The sequence below is a fragment of the Bos grunniens genome, chromosome X (assembly GCF_055505025.1).
Source record: "Bos grunniens cultivar Pamir isolate PY7600 chromosome X, Bosgru_T2T1.0, whole genome shotgun sequence".
Taxonomy (NCBI): Eukaryota; Metazoa; Chordata; class Mammalia; order Artiodactyla; family Bovidae; genus Bos; species Bos grunniens.
Window position 1 is genome coordinate 22220500 of NC_141194.1, and position 23515 is coordinate 22244014.

Sequence of the window (23515 nt, forward strand, 5' to 3'; positions counted from 1 at the left end):
AGCTATCTATGGCCATTCTTCATCTGTACTTTTATTGATTTATTTTTAAATTCCTGTGCTTCTAAAAGGTTCCCTGATGGTTCTAATTATGTTCTTGTGAATAAATCTAGGTTGCTTGAATATTTTTATCTGTACTGCCTCTTGTTGGTTTTTGAATCCCCAAATAGCCAGGTTAAAATGAGAATGAATCTAACAATTCAAGATAAGTTCACTACCATCTCTATCTCCTGTTACATGTGTATGTAACATGCCTTTGTATCCCCTGTTTCATCTGCTGGTGCTCTTCTAACTTCAGACTCTGCGGGTGATGATGAACTCACATCATCATTCTTCTCTGTTTTTGTTGATGATGTTGAGCTCTGAGAGGTGTCCATATTCGGATATGAATGGCTTTCTGCAGAAAATGTCAATATCTTGAATTTAATAGAAAGATTTCATATATGCTTGCTCATGCAAATTCTTTCTTTAACTGAATGATCAACTAAACAGCCAAAGGATACTCTTCCCTAGGAGATTCAAGGGGAGACCTTTTTTGTTTTCAGAAAGCTGGGGTTGAGCTTCAGGCAGTTGAAGCTGAGATTCCTGTGCTCAAAATGTTGCTTCTTCCTTCATTTATTTTAGTTTTATTTTATTTATTTATTTATTTTTTACCATTTGACCTCTTTATTGTTAAGGTAGCTAAAATATCATAAACAGGTAGATTCAATTACAAAAAAGCCAGCATTAGTCTTCAGTATAGAAACTACAAAAATATTAAGTTGTTTTGTGTATGGAACAACTCTGACTTAATGAAGCCAGTTGAAACTAGAATTATGCATAGATCAAAAGATTTTAAATGAACCTTTTGGAAACTTAAGATGTTCTTATTTTCCTTTGCCCTACTTGGACAAGATTATGCTGAATTCATTATTTTTTAATTTGTGTTTTATTGTTGTTTATATTATAAATACATAAATAATTTTATTATAATCATTTTAAAAGCACAAGTAAATTTTAAACCATTTTATTGTAGAATGTTTAAAACATACACAAAAGTAAAGAGAATAATATGATAAAATCCAATGAAACTTGCTTCACCATTTTTCAATACTTTGCCTTTTCATTTACTCCCTCCTTTTTTAGGCATATTTTAAATTTCAGATAATGTGTCATTTCACCCTTGACTACCTCAGCATTTATAGTTATTGCCATTTTTCCATTGAATACCTCAGTATTATATTTCTGTTGCAGTTATTGGTTGCTGTGTAACAAGCTGTCCCAATACTGAATGGCTTCGTCTGGCTTCAGCACTGTGGCTTTTCTATATCATGTCATTTGGACTTTGTTGTTGTTCAGCCTCTCAGTCATGTTCGACTCTTTCTGACCTCATGGACTGCAGCACACCAGGCTTCCTTGTCCTTCACCCTTTCCCAGAGTTTGCTCAAATTCATGTCCAATGAGTTGGTGATGCTACCCAACCATTTCATCCTCTGTCATCCCTTTCTCCTCCTGCTTCAATCTTTGGGCTCACTTCTGCCTTTTCAGCTGGGTGTCAGCTAAATTTGAGCTTTGGGATCCAAATGACATCACTTATATATCTATTTGGCAGTGGCTCAGACGGTAAAGCGTCTGCCTACAATGCAGGAGACCCGGGTTCAATCCCTGGGTTGGGAAGATCTCCTGGAGAAGGAAATGGCAACTCACTCCAGTATTCTTGCCTGGGAAATCCCATGGACAGAGGAGCCTGGTAGACAACAGTCCATGGGGTCGCAAAGAGTTGGACACGACTGAGCGACTTCACTTTCACTTTCACTTTTGTTCACATGGCTTCTCACCTTCTGGTAAGCTAAACCTGGCCTTTTCATTGCAAAGTTGTCTCAGGAGTCCAAAAGAGAGATAAAAGGTCTCTTAATTTCTAGTGTTGGAAATCATACACTACCACTTCCTGCTGGGTTCTATTGATCACAGCATTTTCCAGGGCCAGCCCACAGTCAAGGGGAGGGAAATAGATTCCATCTCTAGATGGGAACTGGGCAGAGTCACATTGCACAGAGGCGTGTGGGGAATGAGAATAGTTGTTGCTGCTATTTTGAAAATTGAGTTTATTCTTTAGAGCAGTTTTAAGTTCACAGCAGTGTTGAGCAAAAGGTGTAGAGTTCCCATGTACCCCCTGCCCCCACACATGCATAGCTTCCCCTGTTATCAACATCTGCCACCAAAGTGGTACATGTGTTGAAACCAATGAATCTACATTCACACATCATTATTATCCGGAGTCCATAGTTTACATTAGGGTTCACCCGGGTGCTGTATATTCTATAGGTTTGGACAAATGTATAATGACATGTACCTGCCATTATGCTATCATACAGAGAAGTTTCACTGAGCTAAAAATCCTCTGTGCTCTGCCAGTTCATTCCCTCCACCCAACCCCTGGCAACCCCTGGATTTTTATCAGTTTAAAACATCTCCATCATTTTACCTTTGCTTAAATGTCATATACTTGAAATCCTATCATATGTAGGCTTTGTAGATTGGTATCTTCACAGCATAATATGTATTTGGAGTTTCGCCATATCTTTTCATGGCTTGAGAGCTCATTTCTTTTTTAGTGCTGAATAATATCCATTGTCTAGATGTGCCACATCTAGATCAAAATTTTGACCAAAAATTTACTAACTGAAGGACATCTTGGTTGCCTCTGCATTTTAGCAGTTATGAACAAAGCTGCTCTAAATATCCACATACAGGTTTTTGTGTGGGTGTAAATTTTCAGCTCCTTTGAGTAAATACCAAGGAACACAATTGCTGGCTTACATGAAAAACTATGTTTAATTTTGTAAAAACTGTCAAACTGGTTCTAATTTTGTGTTCCCACCATAAAAAAATAAGAATTTTTCTTGATGTATGTGTAACTGATCTTTTTGTTTTTAATATCAGTATTCTGGTAAAAGAGTTAACAAATGTAATATTTTCTTTTTCAAACTAATTTTTACAGTAGGTCCTTGTTGGTTATCTATTTTAAATACAACAGTGTGTACGTGTCCATCCCAAACTCCCAATCTGTCACTAACCCCCACTCAACCCTTTCCCCCTGGTAACCATAAGTTGGTTCTCTAGGTCTGTAAGTCTGTTTCTGTTTTGTAAGTAGGTTCATTTGTATCATTTTTTTTTTAAGATTCCACATATAAGTGATGTCGTATGGCATTTCTCTGTCTCATTACTTCACTCAATATGATAATCTCCAGGTCCATCCACATTGCTGCAAATGGCAGTACTTCATTTAAGCAACATGTTTGATCAGTGAGTTCAGATGTTATCAGCTTTCTCCAACCATTATAGTTTGCCATCATCTTCTTATCTAACGGCTTTAGTGGCCATTCATGCTATTTCTCTGCTGCTGCTGCTAAGTCGCTTCAGTCGTGTCCAACTCTGTGCGACCCCATAGACGGCAGCCCACCAGGCTCCCCCGTCCCTGGGATTATCCAGGCAAGAACACTGGAGTGGGTTGCTATTTCCTTCTCCAATGCATGAAAGTGAAAAGTGAAAGTGAAGTCGCTCAGTCGTGTCCGACTCTTTGCGACCCCACGGACTGCAGCCTACCAGGTTCCTCTGTCCATGGGATTTTCCAGGCAAGAGTACTGGAGTGGGTTGCCATTGCCTTCTCCCTAGATGTATTGTTTTATTAAGAACTGCACAATGGTGATATTCAAATTTTAGAGTTTATTTTGCATTTATTAGATAGAAGGTTTATATACAGAAGGACTTGACTCATCAGCTTTTGGGGTTACCCTGAAATATAGTTAGCATCAGAGAGGCAGGACAAATGTTTCTTTTCTTAATTTATCAAGTTTTAGAGTGATGAATTTACTACCCTGACAACTTCTAATTATTATTTTTAGTATCATTATGAACTTATGAATTTGTATACATGTGTCATATTCAAATCTATTGAAGTCATTATTCTCTTTGATGCTCTAATTATCTCATCTTAGTCCACCACAAGCTCTTTCATCTTGATATTAACTCATTGGTTTTTAACAGCTTTCTTGCTTGCTGACACAGTAGTATCCTAAGCTAATTGTGTACATTTCCTGTTCCACTCCTGAATTTAGCCATTTCTCCAAGAATTCCTTAGACCTTTTAATGGAAGATACAATTTAGAGGCTACATTTGGAAACTATGGTAAAATAGGTAAATTTTGAATGTTGGCTGTCTGGTGTTTCTTAGGCTTTTGAGTCTGGTGCACCATAAAAATGCTTAAAGTTCATAGTCAAGGTGTCCTCATTATCTATTGTTAAGACTCAATTAAAAGGATTGTCCCTGAGGTAGAAATTTACTGACCACAAGGCCTAAAAGGGCTGCCCTTTATTAGCCATTTATTAGTCTGTCTGTGGCTGGAAAGGGTTCAAGCACTCTGGGATGGGAGGACAGATTCAGTGAGAGATTCCTTTGAGGCCATAATTCAGTACAATGTAAATACAAATGTCTCTGTCAGTAAGGGCTGAAAATGTCTTTACATTGTAAAAAGGGACCACTTCTAACACTATGTCAAGGTTTGGTTTCTATCAATCACCAACTTTCCCCTCACCAGTACCACACTTACTGTCCTATTTGCTCACTGGAAATTGGGAGAAAAAAGACATATTCCAGGATTAAATCTGCTGTGCATATACAAATTTTTATTAAACTAGACAAAGTATGGAGGCAAAGAGTTTCAAGTGACAATTTTTGTGTGGAACTAGCTACACATTTTGATTTCATTACCTTGAATAAAGTTATGCTGTACTTTGCATAAATGTGTTTATTCTCCTATTCGCAGTGGAAAATGACCTTTCACTCAGTACTGATGCCAGCTGCAGTGCAGAAAACATTGTATAACTTAGTGGTCCTGTGACAATATTCAGTCAGGTGCAGTATACTGCCTCAGTCTGTCTACTTTCTCATTTTCAAGAAATGAGAAAGGTCAAAGATTGCTGCATTCTGTGATTTAAAATTCAAATGGGGAGCTTTCTCTTGTTCTATGAACCACATCATTATCTGTGATTGGTGTGTCCTTTGCCTACCTAATTTTTTTCCTAGTTTTTTTTTTTTTTTTATCACTTGTGCAAATGACTAGAATAAAGAGAAAGTATCTGTGAGAAATTTTCCAAGTATTGGATTTCCTTCATCTATATCAACATCTGTATCTATATCTACATCTATTTCCACATCTGTGTCTATAGCCAGCTAACTAGACAAGTAAGAATTTGGTGAGGTTTTCATCATGTTTCTTTTTTCATTGTTTGCTAGTGCTTATCAACCAGTGTCCCAGCATACTAATATTGTTTCCTAAACTCCTTATGGAAACCATTCATGCTGCTGCTGCTGCTGCTAAGTCGCTTCAGTTGTGTCTGACTCTGTGACCCCATAGACAGCAGCCCACCAGGCTTCCCCATCCCTGGGATTCTCCAGGCAAGAACACTGGAATGGGTTGCCATTTCCTTCTCCAAAACCATTCATAGAAAGTAACTATTTATGGGCTTCTGAATGTTTACCTATATATGTACTTGATGTCCAACCAAACCTGTAATGTGAAAGATACTGGTCTAAATGAAGACTTACATATAGTACATTCTCCATGCAATCCATCATGAACTTGGATCACTGGCCTCTGCCCCCTGTGATTTAACCAGGTTCTTATATTGATGGCAATGTTAACTTAGTACTTTTGTAGGAAGAACAGAACATATCAGTTTATTATCCAGTATGGTGTCAGAGGCCCTTACAAATATTTTGGCTCTACATATATTTCAGCTGAAATAAACTGCCGTTAAGTCTTTAAAAACAGCTCCATTGACTCAGCCTTAAACCACATGACAATCCATTGTGTAGCACCAGGGCGCAACAGTCCCCTTGTCTTTGCATTTTATTTATGAATTTTACATGAAATCATTACCATTTCTGTATTCAGTTTTTCTGCAGTGGCGGAAGCAGGGCTCTAAACAGGCTGTTACATCTCAAAGACACATTCATTAGGCCTGAATTATGAGTTCAGCACATCCTGAAAATAGGAACTTGCTCAGAACCTCCTCACAGCTGTCGTTTTGCTTCTCTCCTGCAACTGCCACTGCCCTGTATAAAGTGATGACTCTCTTCCACACCCACCAGATGTTTGTGCCCCCGTTTTATGGTGTCAGCCTTGAATACCAAAATCGGGTTTTGTCAAACCAAAATAGGCGGCTTTTAAGAAAGATGAAGAAAGAAAACACAAGGTTGTTGACATTAATGTAAAGGTGCTAGAAAATTCTGTCTACTGGTTCAGTCTCTATTCAGAAGGTATAAAAAGATGAGTATTTTATATTATGAAGAGATTAAGAGATCTGACTAACATTTTTAAGAGATGGTGGCATATACCTATAAAATATCATGTGTTTTTGTACTAACTGGAAAGCAATAAATATCACCAATAATCTCTAGAACCAATCATTAAAATAATCTCTCATTGTTGTTTAGTTGCTAAGTCATGTTTGACTCTTTGAAACCCATGGACTATAGCACTCCAGGCTTCCCTGTCCTTCACCATCTCCCAGAATTTGCCCAAACTCATGTCCATTGAGTTGGTGATACCATCCAACCATCTCATTCTCTGTCGTCCCCTTCTCCTCCTGCCTTCAATCTTTCCCAGCATCAGGGTCTTTCCCAGTGAGTCAGCTCTTCACATCAGGTGGCCAAAGTATTGGAGCTTCAAAATAATCTCTTAGGTAAATCCCTAATCATATTTGCATAGTATCTTTCCATTCTTTACTTTTAGTCAATTCATATCTTTTAAGTGGGTTTCTTAAAGAAAGCACATAGTTGGTTCTTTCATTTTCTTATCCAGTCTGACAGTTTGTGCCTTTTAATTGGAATATTCAGGTCATTTTAATTTTATGTAATTACATATCCATCTAAGTTTAAATCTGCCATCTTGTTCATTTTTATTTGTCCCATCTGCAATTTGTCCTTTTCCCTCAACTTTCCACATTTGCTTTTAGATAAATACAGTATGATTTGTTTTTCCATTTTATTTCCACTATCTGTTTCTTAGCTGTGACTCCTTGGTTTATTTCCTCAGTGGTTGCTCTAGGGCCTACAGTATGCTTTTTTAATTTGGCTGCAACATGCCCTGCTTGCAAGATCTTAGTTCCTCGACCAGGGATTGAATCCAGGCCCTTGATAGTGAAAGTGTGGAGTCCTAACCACTGGACCACCAGGGAGTTCTCCCTCCCCCACTTTTTCTGCATGTTAATTTATCAGCTTATCATAGTTTACTTTCATATAACAATATACCATCTCACAAATAATGTAAAACCATTACAGTAGTACACTTTGATTTGCCCTACTGTCCTTTGTGCTCTTCCTTTCATACTTTTTATTCTATGTATGTTTAAAACTCTATAATAGTACCTTATTTCACTATTTTTTAAGAATTTTTTTCATCTTAAAAATAGAAAAAAAATTCTTTTTTATTTACCCTTATATATGTCTTAATTCCTTTGAGTAGCTCCAAGTTTGTATTATGGTTCTCCAGAGACTGTGGAAAATTCTGAAAGTGATAGGAATACCAGACCACCTGACCTGCCTCTTGAGAAACCTATATGCAGGTCAGGAAGCAACAGTTAGAACTGGACATGGAACAACAGACTGGTTCCAATAGGAAAAGGAGTATGTCAAGGCTGTATATTGTCACCCTGCTTATTTAACTTATATGCAGAGTACATGATGAGAAATGCTGGACTGGAAGAAGCACAAGCTGGGATCAAGATTGCCAGGAGAAATATCAATAACCTCAGATATGCAGATGACACCATCCTTATGGCAGAAAGCGAAGAAAAACTAAAGAGCCTCTTGATGAAAGTGAAAGAGGAGAGTGAAAAAGTTGGCTTAAATCTCAACATTCAGAAAACTAAGATCATGGCATCTGGTCCATCACTTCATGGGGAATAGGTGGGGAAACAGTGGAAACAGTGGCTGACTTTATTTTTCTGGGCTCCAAAATCACTGCAGATGGTGATTGCAGCCATGAAATTAAAAGATACTTACTCTTTGGAAGGAAAGTTGACCAACCTAGATAGCATATTCAAAAGCAGAGGCATTGCTTTGCCAACAAAGGTCCATCTAGTCAAGGCTGTGGTTTTTCCTGTGGTCATGTATGGATGTGAGAGTTGGACTGTAAAGAAAGCTGAGTGCTGAAGAATTGATGCTTTTGAACTCTGTTGTTGGAGAAGACTCTTTAGAGTCCCTTGGACTGCAAGGAGATCCAACCAGTCCATCCTAAAGAAGATCAGTCCTGGGTGTTCATTGGAAGGACTGATGTTGAAGTTGAAACTCCAATACTTTGGCCACCTGATGCGAAGAGCTGACTCATTGGAAAAGACCCTGATGCTGGGAAAGATTGAGGGCAGGAGGAGAAGGGGATGACAGAGGATGAGATGGTTGGATGGCATCACTGACTCAATGGACATGACTTTGGGTGAACTCCAGGAGTTGGTGATGGATAGGGAGGCCTGGTGTGCTGCAGTTCATGGGGCTGCAAAGAGTCGGACATGACTGAGTGACTGAACTGAACTGAGAGACACAGAACCACAAGGATATATAAATATAAGAGATTTATTATAGGAATTGACTCATGCATTATGGAGCTGACAAGTCCTGTGATCTGTCGTCTGCTACCTAAAGGCCCAGGAAAGCCTGTGGTTAATTCAGTCCAAGTCCAGGTTAGAAGATGGATTTCTCAGCTGTAGCAGAGATTGCGAATTCCCACTTTCTCTGCCTGTTCGTTCTTTTTAGGCCCTCAACCGATTGTATGCTGCCTATGTGCTCTGGTGAAGGTGATTGTCTTTACTCGGTACTGATTCAAATTCTCATCTCTTCTTCTTCTGGAAACACCCTCACAGACACACCTAAAAATGTTTAGCCAGCTAGATCTGAGCATCTGGTAAGCCTAGTCAAGTTGACATACAAAATTAACCATCACAGAATTAATCTGTTATTCTTTCCCTTCTGCCTTTAAAACTGATATAACGTTTTCCTGTAGTATGGGTTTGTTGGTGATCATTTCTCTCAGGTTTTGTATGTGATGACATTTACTTGTGTGTATGTGTGTGCTTTGTTGCTCAGTTATGTCCCACTCTTTGCGACCCCATGGGCTGTAACCCACCAGGCACCTCTGTCCATGGGATTCTCCAGGCAAGAATACTGAGGTGAGCTGCCATGCCCTCCTCCAAGGAATCTTCCCAGCTTAGGGATTGAACCCAGGTCTCCCGCATTGCAGGCAGATTCTTTGCTGTCTGAACCATCAGGGAAGCCCAAGAATACTGGAGTGGGTAGCCTATTCCTTCTCCAGGGGATCTTTCCAACCCAGGAATTGAACCAGGGTCTCCTGCATTGTAGATGGATTCTTTACCAGCTCAGCTACCTTTCTTATTTCACCTTAAGTTTTGAAGGGTATTTTCATAGTACCTAGAATTCAAAACTGATATTTTTTCTCCCCACATTTAAAAAAATATCTAATTTTCTTCTTCCTTACATAATTTCAGATGAGAAGTCAATGAATTTTGTGATTTTGTTCCTCTAGAGGATTTTTTTACTTTCTCTCTTTTTTTTTTAAGATTTGTTTGATGTGGACCATTTTAAAAATCTTTTTTGAATTTGTTGCAATATTGTTTCTGTTTTATGTTTTGTTTTTTTTGGTCACAAGGTCTGTGGGATCTTAGCTCCCTGACCAGGGATCCAATATGCACCCCTTGCTTTGGAAGGTGAAGCTTTAACCACTGGACAACCAAGGAAGTCCCTTGACTTGCTATTTATCAATGGTTTTCCATCAGTTGATGAAATGACTTCATGTTATTTTCTTTGTGTTTTTCTTTGGGCTTGTTAAGCTTCTTGGATATGTGGGTTTATAATTTTAATTAACTGAAAAATTGTTGGTCATCATTACTTCAGATATTGTTTTTGACTTACCAACCCCCCATTCTTCCTAAGGCTATCATTACACAGATGGTAGGTAGTTCTTGATATTGTCCTACAGAGCAATGAAACTATGTTTATTTTTAGTCTTTTTCATTTTGTGCTTCATTTTAAATAGTTTCTGATGCCAGATATTCAAGTTTATTCATCTTGTATTCTGCAGTGTCTAATTTGCTGCTAATTCTTTCCAGTTAAATTTTCATTTCAGATGCTGCAGTTTTAATCTTCTGAATTTCCATCTTGCTCATTATTTTATCTTCTACTTCTCTCAATTATGTTCATATTCTCTTTAAAATTCTTGAGCATGTTTATAATGACTGTTTAAAAGTCCTTGTCTATTAATTTTACCATCTCTTATTTCTAGATCTGCTTATTTTGACTTATTTTTCTCCTGGTTATGTGCCATATTTTTCTGCCTTTTTAACATAAGTACTAATTTTTAAAATAATTCCAGACATTTAAGATTTTATGTTAAGTGTTAGATTTGTCCTGGCAGGCAGTTTTGGCATTTGCATATCTGCTTGATCCTTTAAAGGCTTGTTTTAAGTTTTTCTTTGGACAGGTCTTAAAAGTTGCCTTTTTTCTAGAATTTGTTTAGCCACACTACTAAATCCTTCGGGGTTTATAGGAAATACTTTCATGTGTTTAACAAGGTCTTTCCTCCTGGGCTTGTAGGTAATTGAACAATTCTCAGCCCCTTGTGTGACAGTTCCCATAATTGTTCTTTGGTAGCAATTATTCTTTGCCTGACCTCAGGGAATTCTATCTTGTATGTACTCAGATTAGTATTCACATTAAGAGTCAAGAGGACAAATACAAAGATTTCTAGAATGTGTTATCTGTGTAGCACTTTCTGGTTTGATTGCTATTTAGTCACTGAGTCCAGTCTCTTTGTGACTCCATGGACTATAGCCTGCCAGGCTCCTCTGTCCATGGGATTCGGCAGGTAGAATACTGGAGTGGGTTGCTATTTCCTCCTCCAGGGGATATTCCCAACCCAGGGATCGAACCCACATCTCCTGCATTGGCAGGTGGATTCTTCACCACTGCGCTTCCTGGGAATCCCAGTTTGGTACTTTGTTCCCCAAATTCTAGCCACCTCAGCCTCTCCAAATTACATTTTTGTCTCCTCAACTTACTGAGACTAAAAAAAACATTGTTTGGTTTCCCCTCCCTTTATTAGTTTGGAAATTTCCTCCTGGCAGAGAGCTGAGTCAGTCATAGAGCTCATCTCATTTCCGTTTTCACAGGGATCACATTCTTGTGCTGTCTGTTGTTCAGTATTGTAAAGCAGGTATTTCTTATATTTTTTCTCAGTTTTATCATTGTTGATTATGGGAGAGCAATTGTTACAGCAGCTCTTTTTTTTGTAGGCAGTGGTGGAAATCCATGTAGTTTGTTTTTACACGGAATGATCTTTGTACACATTGATCCCAGGCAACAAAGCCCTGTAAGAAAAATAAATCAGTGTAACTAAGTCATAAAGATTGCCTACATTTATTATTTTTGGAATCATGGGATAGCAAAGCAGACCAACTGGCTAATTAAGGACAACTACAAATAATAAAAATAAATCACAACAAAAACCTCTTAAGTACACTGGAGAGCAAACAAGTTAGTGAAGAACCATCAGGCCCAAATGAGTGAAAGTGGAGAATGCAGAAAGTTAAAAGTGACCTTCAGTTATGTTTTTGCATTGACAGCATTTGCCAGTCTGGAAGAAACAGCTGTGATATTGAAAGCAGGTTTGGTGGTCTTGCTGAATGATCAAATTATATGTCAACAGTTGATAGAAAATGAGCAAATGCTTAGCAGGTATTTCTGAAAAAGGAAATTTAAATAGCTATTACACATATGAAAATGTGCTAAACTTCTTTGATGATTAGAGATAGGTAAGTTAAAACTACAATGCGATAATAGTATACACCTACTAAAATGGCAAAAAGTAAAATGTATAGGGATGTTAAGTATTGGCAAGGATCATGAGCAATGGGGACATGACTGGTTTACTGGTGTGAGTATAATTTGTGTACAACCACTTTGGAAAATTTTACATCTAGTAACTTTGAATATATACATGGTATATGATTTAGTCATTTCTCTCATATATACTTATGTACCTGTGCTTCATGACTCTTAAACCAAAATGTTCATCATCATGCTATTTGTAATAGTAAAAATTAACCCTGAAATAGCAGTTGTGTATCAACAGGAAAATGAATATCAAATATATGAATGTCATTGTTGTTGTTCAGTTGCTGAGTCATATCCAACTCTTTGCAACCACTTGAACTGCAGCACACCAGGCTTCCTTGTCCTTCACTATCTCCCAGAGTTTGATCAAATTCATGTCCATTGAGTTGATGATGTAATCCAACCATCTGGTCCTCTGTTGTCTCCTCCTACTGCCCTCAATTTTTCCCAGCATCAGGGTCTTTTCCAATGAGTCGGCTCTTCGAATCAGGTAGCCTAAGTATTGGAGCTTCAGCTTCAGCATCAGTCCTGCCAATGAATATTCAGGGTTGATTTCCTTTAGGATTGACTGGTTTCTCCTTGCAGTCCAAGGGACTCTTAAGAGTCTTCTCCAGCACCACAATTTGAAAGCATCAATTCTTTGGTGTTCAGCCTTCTTTATGGCCCAAATCTGTCATCCATATGTGACTACTGGAAAAACCAGAGCTTTGACTATACAGACTTTTGTTGATGAAAGATGTCTCTGCTTTTTAATAAGCTGTCTAGGTGTGTCATTGCTCTTCTTTCAAGGAGCAAGCATATTTTAATTTCATTGCTGCAGTCACCATCTACAGTGATTTTGGAGCCCAAGAAAATAAAATCTGCCACTGTTTCCATTTTTATCCCCATCTATTTGCCATGAGGTGATGTGACCAAATGCCATGATCTTAGTTTTTTGAATGTTGAGTTTTAAGCCAGCTTTTCACTCTCCTCTTTGACCTTCATCAAGAGGCTCTTTAGTTCCTCTTCACTTTCTGCCATTAGGGTGGTATCATCTGCATATCTGAGGTTATTGATATTTCTCCCTGGCAGTCTTGGTTCCAGCTTGTGATTCATCCAGCCTGGCATTTTGTATGATGTATTCTGCATACAAGTTAAATAATCAGGGCAACAACATACAGCCTTGACATACCCCTTTACCAATTTTGAACCAATCCGTTGTTCCATGTCCAGTTCTAACTGTTGCTTCTTGATCTGCATACAGGTTTCTCAGGAGGCAGGTAAGGTGGTCAGTTATTCTCATCTCTTTCAGAATTTTCAACAGTTTATTGTGATCTACACAAAGGCTTTAGTTTAATCAATGAAGTAGATGTTTTTCTGGAGAAAACTTAGGTGAAGTTACATTTTTCTGGCTTAGATTTTCTTTAACTTTTCTTTATCAAATCTTCTCTGTCATTTTTCTGTATCAGCTATGTTTTCAGATATCTGTTAAAATTTATCATTCTGTTTGATGTTTGCTAATCTGGATAGACAAAAGTTCCTCATTATTTCTCTGTTTGCTCACAGGTTTTTTTGAAACTTTTTTCATATATTTTATGTCTGTTTATTTTATGAATTACTTGTTTTTTTTTTGGTCCATTCTTCCATTGAAATGTTTATTTTTACAATTAATTTACAGGAGTTATCTATATAAAAAGGTTCTCCACCTTGGTCTTTTGTATGTATTTTAAGTATGTTTCCCAGATTATCATTTGCCCTTATATATTTGTTTATGTGGTAGCACTTTATATAAAACATTAAAAATTTTCAGGTTATAAAATCTCAATATTTTTCCTTTATTATTTTTGCTTTTGGGCTTATTATTAGAAAGGGCCTTCTTAACCCTGAAGATTACATTAAAATGCATTTCTGATCCTTTGAAACAATTTAAAAATGTTAGTGGTTATATTTTAGAAGTATTTCTGCTCAACTGCTAATATGAAGAGGAGTTTTCTGTTATTTAATTGAATTAAACATATTTATTAAATGCCCACTGGCTATGAGGTATTTTGATGAGGGTATACAACCGAATGGTTTTCCTGGTGGTTCAGTGGTAAAGAATCTGCCTGTCAATGCAGGAGATACAGTTTTGATCCTTGAATGGGGAAGATCCCCTGGAGAAGGAAATGGCAATCCACTCTGGTATTCTTGCCTGGGAAATCCCATGGACAGAGGAGCCTGGCAGGCTACAGTCCATGGGGTTACAAAAGATACACTTCCTGTGCTTGAGAAATTCATGTCTAGTGGGGAATCAAGATATATAGACAATCATCATAATGAGATGTGATGACTGTGTGTTTGGAACTGTTATAGGAACATAAAATTTGGAGGAAATTTTGTTGGATGTCTGAAACGGATATTTGGTCAATAGTGTCTGAGAAGCATATTTTGTCTATAACATTTATAATGGCATATGAAGAAATAGGTCATAAAGGTAACTTATTAATTATAGCTTACTGGACTACTCATCTCCAGGTGGCTATATCTCACAAGCCCACAAATTCTACATTTATTTATATATTAAAGATCTGCTGGCTATATCATTGGCCTGTTTATAAGGAGGTTCAGGCAATATCATTCATTCATCTGGCAGGTGGGGAGTAAATTAAAGACCTCATTTTAAACCTTTCCTGCACAGGGCTTTTCCTCTTACATCTTTGAAATTACTTCTTCAGTGGCTCTCTATTGGACTGCAGGAGTTGACAAGATTGCAAGATACTTTCTGTCATTTGAAATTTTGCATTTGAAAGCCTTTCCCTCAACGTGGAATTGATCGTTAATCTTGGAGTTGCCTAATTATATATTTTATTATCCTTGTTCAGTGTTTCCCTTTTCTAAACAAGTATTGTCTGAGAGCCTAATATGTTCCAGGGCCTGTACAAAGTATTTTTCATAAGTTATTTCCGTGTAACATTAAAGACTCAACACTTGAAATTGTAGGGATGGAAATGTTTCCCTTCTTCCCTTCTAGGTTCTTGGGCTGATCTAATAATCTGTTGTTGTTGTTTCTGTTTAGTCGCCAAGCTGTGTCCAACTCTTTGAGACCCCACGGACTGTAGCTCACCAGGCTCCTCTGTCCATGGGATTTCCCAGGCAAGAATGCTAGGATGGGTAGCCATTCCCTTCTTCAGGGGATCTTCCTGAACCCAGGTTTCTTGCATTGCCGGCAGATTCTTTACTGTCTGAGCCACCAGGAAAGCCCTGATAATTATGGGAGCCCCATGAAAATAGGAGACCCAAACAGCAGCAAGGTAATTTGAGGCTCAAATACCATTCGAACTAACAAAGAAGCAGGGGTCTGGGAATACAAAGGGAAGGAAGCCTTTTGGAAAAGGAGATATTTGGAAAACAAAGATTGCCCTGTTACACAAGGAAGTTTCTTAGGTTAAAAGGAATCTGATAATAACTCTCTTCCTGGTACAGGGCCTTTTTCCAATGTAAATTTAGGCAGATGAGGGGGAGGTGAGGAGCTTTTCCTGAATCTTCATGGTTTTGATCATCTAGTTCAAAATCATCCTCATGCCGAAGTGGCATATTTGGGGATGACAGATTCTGCTCCCCTTCACAACCTTTGCTGTGCTGTGCTGTGCTTAGTCGCTCAGTCGTGTCCGACTCTTTGCGACCCCATGGACTGTAGCCCGCCAGGCTCCTCTGTCCATGGGGATTCTCCAGGCAAGAATACTGGAGTGGGTTGCCAATCCCTCCTCCAGAGGATCTTCCCAACCCAGGGATCGAACCCCAGGTCTGCCACATTGCAGGCGGATTCTTTACCATCTGAGCCACCAGGGAAGCCCTTTAAGATAATGGTATTAAAGTCTTCAGAGAAGTGAAAGTAGGTGGCTATAACTTTCACTTGCTACAGTGAATAGAAGTGATTTTTCTTTTCAGCACTTCTACAATAGGCAATAATAGTGACATTGGAAACATAAGAAAACTATTATTTTACATTTATCTAATGCTTTTAAGAAACAAAACTGAAATGGGCTTGTATTAGGTAGAGCTGTGTAAGAAAGCAGCCTAAAACTTACGGTTTTAAGACAACAACCATTAATTTGACTCATGATGCTATAAATTGGTAATCTGGGCCAGGCCAAGCTGGGTAAATATTTTTTCCTTCTGCCCTCTTCAGTTTTTAAAAAAATTATATGTTTATACATATGTTTATAGTGGTAAGTACACTTAATGTAAGATATATCCTCAGCAAAATTTTCAGCATACAATACCACATTGTTTGTTTATGGCTGCGTTGGGTCTTCATTACTGTGTGCAGGCTTCTCTCTAGTTATGGTGAGCAGGGGCTACTCTCTAGCTGTGGTGCATGGGCTTTTCTTTGCCGTAGCTTCTCTTGTAGTGGAGCACAGGGTTTAGAGTTCCCAAGGCATGTGGACTCTTACTGGAGTAGGAATAAAACCCATGTCTCCTGCATTGCCTGGTGTATTCTTAACCACTGGGCCACCGGCAAAGTCCTTCAATACAGTGTTGTTAATTATAGGCTCTGTGCTGTAGAGTAGATCTCTCTGAGTTACTGGTCTTGCATAACTAAAGTTGTGTAAGCTCTGATTAATGCCTCGGCATTGCCTCCTCCTTCCAGCTCCACCTGCCTCCCCACCACCATAGCCGCATTCTCCTCTCTGCTGATACAATTTGACTATTTCAGGTGTATCATATAACTGGGATCATGTAGCATTTGTCCTTCTGTGTAAGTAATGTTTTTTTTTTTTTCTTTTGGTCTTACCTGGGCTTCCAGAAGCATCTGCATTTAGATGCAGGTCCATTGTGTGGCTGCAAGCCTGGTGTGCTGCAGTCCATGGGGTTGAGTGACTGAACAACAGCCATTATGTAGTCCTGCTTTCAAGGCGGGTTGGCCGTCAGTCAGGGTGATACGGAACAACTGTACTCTGGGTCTCTCATCTCCCAGAAGACTAGCCCAGGCTTGTTCACATGGCAGCAGTTTCCAACAAAACGAAAAGTCTTGATTCACAGGCATTTTTCAAATCTCCCAAGGACCAAAGCAAGTCACGTGATGCAACCCAGAGATTGTGTGAGAGGGGAAGGCCAAAAGATACAGAGGAAGAGGCAACACATTGTGGGCCATTATTGCAACATCCTACCACTAAAATTTCTATTGTTTGGAGAATATTTTCTTTCTGGAATTTTTTTGTTTCCAGGTCCTCAAATTAACATCTCATCTACCTCATCTTCTAAGTCACTCTTGTCCTTTCCAGTACACACACACACACACACACACACATATTTTGTGTCATCTAACAGAAACCCAGTATCCTTGATGAAGAACACACAGACCAGTAGCATGCTTCAGAATGAAGACAGTGATGTTGATTTCTTACCCCTTGCTCTTTGAAACACCAGTAAGTCTTGGAGACTATGCAACCAGATTGCTCTCAAAAATAAAATCCTTAAATTAGCCTTTTAAAAGGAACAAAAACTGCCTGTGGACTAGCCATCAACAGAGAATTGCTGACCGCAGCAGGCAGAGCAGCGAGGCACTGCTGGGCAAGAGCCGCAGCCCAGACGCCCGCTACCCTTGCTTCCGTAGCTGCTCAACAGGGGGCCCAGGCAGCTTTCAAGTTTGAGCTTCTATTTGTGCTCTGCTTCCATGTGAACTTCCAATTTAGGCTTTTTAAATGGAAACTCAATCTCAAAATCAGTTTGGATGCCAGAAAAGCAGTTTTTGAAGAGGCAAGGAAACGAAGACATTATATTTATATTAAAAATGGGCAGATGAGGAACTGTAATAAGAATTTCAAGAGGGACTCTTATTCTGAGGTGCCTTTTTTTTTCTCTCCTGTGGTAGTTTCTTATTTATCACTAGATACCTCAGAAACTTTGATTAAAAAGTTTTCAAGGTTGCTCTGGAAATGTATATTTAGAAACGCAAGAAAACTATACCATCAGCTCATTTGCCTGAATATGAATTATATCGACTTGATTTCTGTCTTGCTGTTGTTCAGTCGATAAGTCATGTCAAACTTTGCAGCTCCATGGACTGCAGCACAGCAGGCTTCCCTGTCTGTCCATCACCAACTCCCAGAGCTTGCTCAAACTCATATCCATTGATTTGGTGATGCCATCCACCATCTCATCCTCTGTCGTCCCCTTCTCCTGCCTTCAATCTTTCCCAGAATCAGGGTCTTTTCCAATGAGTCAGCTCTTTGCATCAAGTGGCCAAAGTATTGGAGCTTCAGCTGCAGCATCAGTCCTTCCGATGAAAATTTGGGGTTGATTTCCTTTAAGATTGACTGGTTTAATCTTCTAACAATCCAAGGGATGCTCAAGAGTCTTCTCCAGCACCACAGTTCAAAAGCATCAATACTTTGGCTCTCTGTCTTAGCATGTTGATCTAAAAATATATGTTTAGATTCAGTCCTTCATTTGGTGTCCTCTCATACCACTTTCTTATTCAGGCTGGTGTTCACCAAGCATTGATCTGATAATTCACAAGGGAGCTTTGCAATGGTACATGTTAGTGAAGGAATCCAGCTAGAACTCAGTGGGAGCTAGTTGGCCAGTCTAAACTTCTGAAGGATTCTTCTTCTGAAGACACTAAAAATAATAGTGAAAAAAACCTGCAGATCATATCTACAGATATGAATTTGGAACATAAAGACTTTTTATCCTTATAACAATTAAGTGAATTTGATAATTTCCCCCTATTTTCTAGAAGGAACTGAATCTCAAAGAAAGTAAGCATTCTTTCTGAGCTGGTGGAGTGGTGAGGCTGTGATTTGAACTCGAGACCTGATGATATTCTTTCCATGGCTTACTGCTGCTGCTGCTGCTGTGTCGCTTCAGTTGTGTCCGACTCTGTGTGACCCCATATATGGCAGCCCACCAGGCTCCCCCATCCCTGGGATTCTCCAGGCAAGAACACTGGAGTGGGTTGCCATTTCCTTCTCCAATGCATGAAAGTGAAAAGTGAAATTGAAGTTGCTGCCCATGGACTGTAGCCTACCAGGATCCTCTGCCCATGGGATTTTCCAGGCAAGAGTACTGGAGTGGGTTGCCATTGCCTTCTCCTGCTTACTTCTAGTTTCCCATAAAAATCAGTAAACATATCCTATCTTCCATATGCAGAAGATGGTAAGCAGTTGTATGTTAAATCGAACTAAATTTTCATTTTAAATATCTATCACCTTGGCTGATTTAATATACTACTTACATTACCTTCAGGCTTCCCTCATAGATGATTCAGTAAAGAATCTGCCTGCAGTGCAGGAGACGTGAGTTCAATTCCTGGGTCGGGAAGATCCTCTGGAGAAGGAAATGGCTACCCACTCCAGTATTCTTGCCTGGAAAATCCAAAGGACACAGGAGCCTTGTGGGCTGAAGTCCATGGGGTCGCAAAGAGTCAGGCACGACTGAGCGACTAACACGTCACACTTCTACATTACTTTCTACTAAAATTACTTCTGGAAGAATATGTAATTTTAAACACTTTTTTCTTCTCTTTTAACACACAGTTCCTCTTAAACAGTAGCAGAAGACGTGTCTTTTTAATTTGAAACTTATCATGGACAGATATTTTTGTAAAATACAATAAAAATGAATCACTAGAAAAATAAAATAACAAAGATAGAAAATACAATCTGAGTTTTAAAAAGGATTATTTGATTCGATAGACATCAAACTGCATTGCTAAATTACTAAGGAAAATTTGTAAGTACACTTACATTCAATTTATATCCTTGTCTCCTTGCAGACTGGTAATAAAGTTACTCAGTCATGTCTGACTCTTTCAACCTCATGGACTGTAGCCCACCAAGCTTCTCTGTTCATGGAATTCTCCAGGCAAGAATACTGGAGTGGGTTGCCATTTTCTTCTCTAGGGGCTCTTCCCAACCCAGGGATTGAACCCAGGTCTCCTGCATTTCAGGCAGATTCTTTATCATCTGAGCCACCAGGGTACCCATATCAATCCACTAGTCCATGAAGCCACATTAACTAGTACTATCCTATACAATTATTGCCCTCTCATAAAACACCTTGTTTAGTGCTCACTTTGGTGACACTTATTCTAAAATTGAAATGATATGGAAAAAATAAAGCATTTCATATGTTTGTAAATGGATAAGTAGTCTCTAGTGTCTGTTGTGAAATAAAAACAAAGTGTAAAAGAAGTATGGATAGTATGCTGCATTTTGCATAACAAAAAGGGAAATAATAAAATATATAAGTATCTCCTTATTTTTCTGAAAATTTACCTAGGATATATATAAACTGGATATCAATGATCCTGGTGGGAGTTATTAGAATATATGGCAAAAACTGAGGACAGATTCTGTATTATATATTTATGTTATAGATGTATTAAGTTTCCTGAGTTTTATAATTGTGCTGTGGTTGTGTATCAGTATGTTCTCACCTTTAGGAAATACACACTGGAACATTCATGTGTATAGGATCCTGATGTGTACAGCCTACACTCAAATGCTTTAGGGATATAATGTTAGCAATTGATGTATCTGACTGGGGGCTGTGAAGATGTTTTTGGTTTCATTCTTGCATCTCTTCTGTAAGTTTAAAATTCTTTCCAAATAGACAAAGGATACTTTGTGAACTTTAAAGATAGATATTTGGAACTGGAAAAAGAAAGGAAAAGAAAGATGAGCACCTAGGCTTTTCGTCCAGTTACCAACTTCCCACACTTACTACTGCATTATCCTGTTTTTTTTTTTTTTTTAATATAGTTGATTTACAGTGTTTCAGGTATATAACAAAGTGATTCAGTTTTACATATATATTCTTTTTCAGATTTTCCTTTCCATTATAGGTTAGTACAAGACACTGAATATAGTTCCTTGTACTATACAGCAGGTTCTTGTTTGTGTTGATATACTTTTAACCTTGTGACCTTGGGAGGAATAATACAATAAATTTTAGACTGTATTTACCCTGGCAGAGTTGTGTGCAGTATTTAAAAATCATGCACTAGATGTTTCATCTAATTAATCTCCTGCCAGACGCTTAATCTCCTGTGAAATTCAGCTGCCATGGAAATAATTTGACAAAGTGGCTTCAACTGTTAATAGTTAGGGTATTTGAAAATGTGGACTGCATTTATAGACTCCCCCAGCCTCTGTAGCTCAGAGGTAGCCTAAAAAGCAAAACCAGTGTCCAAGTGTGGCCAATTTTGAATTTCTTCAGATTTCTTTGGATTTCCCTTTTATTTGTGGAGGTACCAGACAGGGCTTTCTAAATATTATTTCTCTTGTCTACAACTTCTAGGAGTGAGTTTCAGATATTTGAATTCTTTACTATCCTCTGTTTGAATAAAATAACAGCATGGAAGATATTAGATACTTTCAGCCACCACATTTGTCAACAGTCAGCTAAAATGAGACATTTTGAGAATGCAAAAATGAAGATGTTTCTAAAAGTGGGGCATGGCCCTGAGGACTACCTGATATTTAATGAGGTTCTGCATAGTCAGGCCACTCAAATGGCTGTTGTCTTGCTCTGTGTACACCCCCTGGCCCACCAGAGCCTGCTTCACCCTGCAAAGGGCTGACCTTCTAGGAAGGTACTTGCCCCAGGTCCCAGCTGGTGATTGTTCTCATCAAAGGGACGGTGAGGGGCGTGCCCTCTACTGGTTTCCCTGGTAACTAGTGAGCCTGCTGCTGCTGCTAAGTCGCTTCAGTCGTGTCCGACTCTGTGCGACCCCATAGACAGCAGCCCACCAGGATCCCCTATCCCTGGGATTCTCCAGGCAAGATCACTGGAGTGGGTTGCCATTTCCTTCTCCAGTGCATGAAAATGATAAGTGAAAGTGAAGTCGCTCAGTCGTGTCTGACTCTTAGCAACCCCAGGGACTGCAGCCCACCAGGCTCCTCCATCCATGGGATTTTCCAGGCAAGAGTACTGGAGTGGGGTGCCATTGCCTTCTCCTACTAGTGAGCCTACCTGAGGTCAATTCCCCTCTAACTGCTGACCTCTCCTTCCTCACTTCCAGGAGCGAAGACTGCCTGCCGTCCTGTCCTGCCCGCCGTCTGCTGCAAGCTCTGGGGTGTCCTCCAGGACCTTGCTTCAGACAGGTAGGCTCCCTCATCCATTAAGCCACCAATGTCTCTGTTGCTGACTCCAGACTCTTTCTTTGGTTTCGAAACTGGGCAAGTGCAGGCGTTGCAGGCCTGCAACCTGCAGCCCAGCAGGTTCTTAGGGCCTGGATGAGGCTCAAGACCAGGGTGAAAGTCAGCAGCGGCAGTGCATGCACACGCAAAACCCAGCTCTGACCTGAAAACAGTGTATTTGTGTTGCAGAATAGGGGTAAGGAGTCAGACCCAGAAGGGAAATAGGGCGTGTGTTTTGAGCTGCTGAGTATAGGAGAATCGACTGCAGGGGAAGGGCCTGTGGGGTCAGAAAGCGTAGGTTAAATGGCTCATTGCCTCCCTCTAGCAGTCAGGTGACGGCTCTCAGTCATCTTTTCGTTAGGGAACAGGGTTTCTTCGATGCTGTAGAGGGTGACTTCGCCTGATTCATGCAGTAGGCCGTGGTGTTCCTTTTTTTGTGTGTCTGGATTTATGTTTACTGGGGCTTATTTCTGACCTCTGAAGAACTTTTCCTACCCAGGTTCCAATCACAAGTGTCTTCCTTTAATGAACTGGTTAATGCCTTTGACATTTTGAACAATATCTGTGCATTCAGTATGAACAAGGGAAGCTTAAAGTTTTAATTAGCCTTTGTTGTTTGCCTACTCTAAATTCCCTGGAACTCTCCTGATAGATACTTCCTGTTAATAGCTTGAGTTGGGATACTGGTTTGGAAATGTTGAACCAGTCTGTTTTCTGTCTTGTTCATCCTTAACTCCGAGTCATCCTAGAGCATCAGGGACAAGAGACACCCTGCAAGGACTCCAAGTCATGACATTCTCCCTGTTGGATAGAGATGATCCCCATAGGGCTAGGATGCTGGTTGTCAGGTTCACTGCTTTAGGGCAGGAGTGTACTGTGAATTATGTCTGCTGAGACCTCTGGTTTATGCAGAGAGGTTATGGAGAGACAGTACAGCTGCACTGCAGTTTCTTTCTATTTCCACCCTGCATCATCGAGGGTGTGGAGCCCAGGCCATCACTGAGGCTCTCCTAATGGTTTACAGCCTGCCACATACCCCATCCTGTATCTGGAGTAGATAGCTGAAACTCCTCATGTTTTGAAAACCTGTCTTTCTCTCCATTGCCTCAAATTTAGCTTGAGTTGGGAGGAGAGGCTGGGGTGGGTGTATGTGAGAGATGTTTGTTGCCCAGTCTTTTTCTTCTGCTTCACAATCCATCAAGGCCTGCGAGGTGGTTGATGGGTTTGCTGAGGCTGCTGTAACAAAATTCCACAGAATGAGTGGCCTAAATCACAAAAATTTATTTTCTCATGACTTTGGAGTCCAAGGTCAAGTTGCTGGCAGGGTGGATTTTTTTTTCTCTATGTCCACACATGATCTTGTTGCTGTGTGTCCAAATTTCCTCTTCCTATAAGAACACCTGTCAGACTGGATTAGGGCCCGCCCTAATGGTGTCATTTTACCTTAATCTTTCAGTTCAGTTCAG

General features: G+C 39.5%; 1 long non-coding RNA gene across 6 annotated transcripts in view; it reads left to right on the top strand.

Annotated features, from left to right (window-relative positions):
- Window positions 1-23515, top strand: part of LOC147339927 (uncharacterized) — a 550381-nt gene that overhangs the window by 311938 nt on the left and 214928 nt on the right. For all 6 annotated transcript variants that reach the window (XR_015158508.1, XR_015158507.1, XR_015158509.1 and 3 more), the window contains one exon: window positions 21932-22013. This is a non-coding gene — a long non-coding RNA (uncharacterized LOC147339927). The remainder of the gene's footprint in view (window positions 1-21931; window positions 22014-23515) is intronic.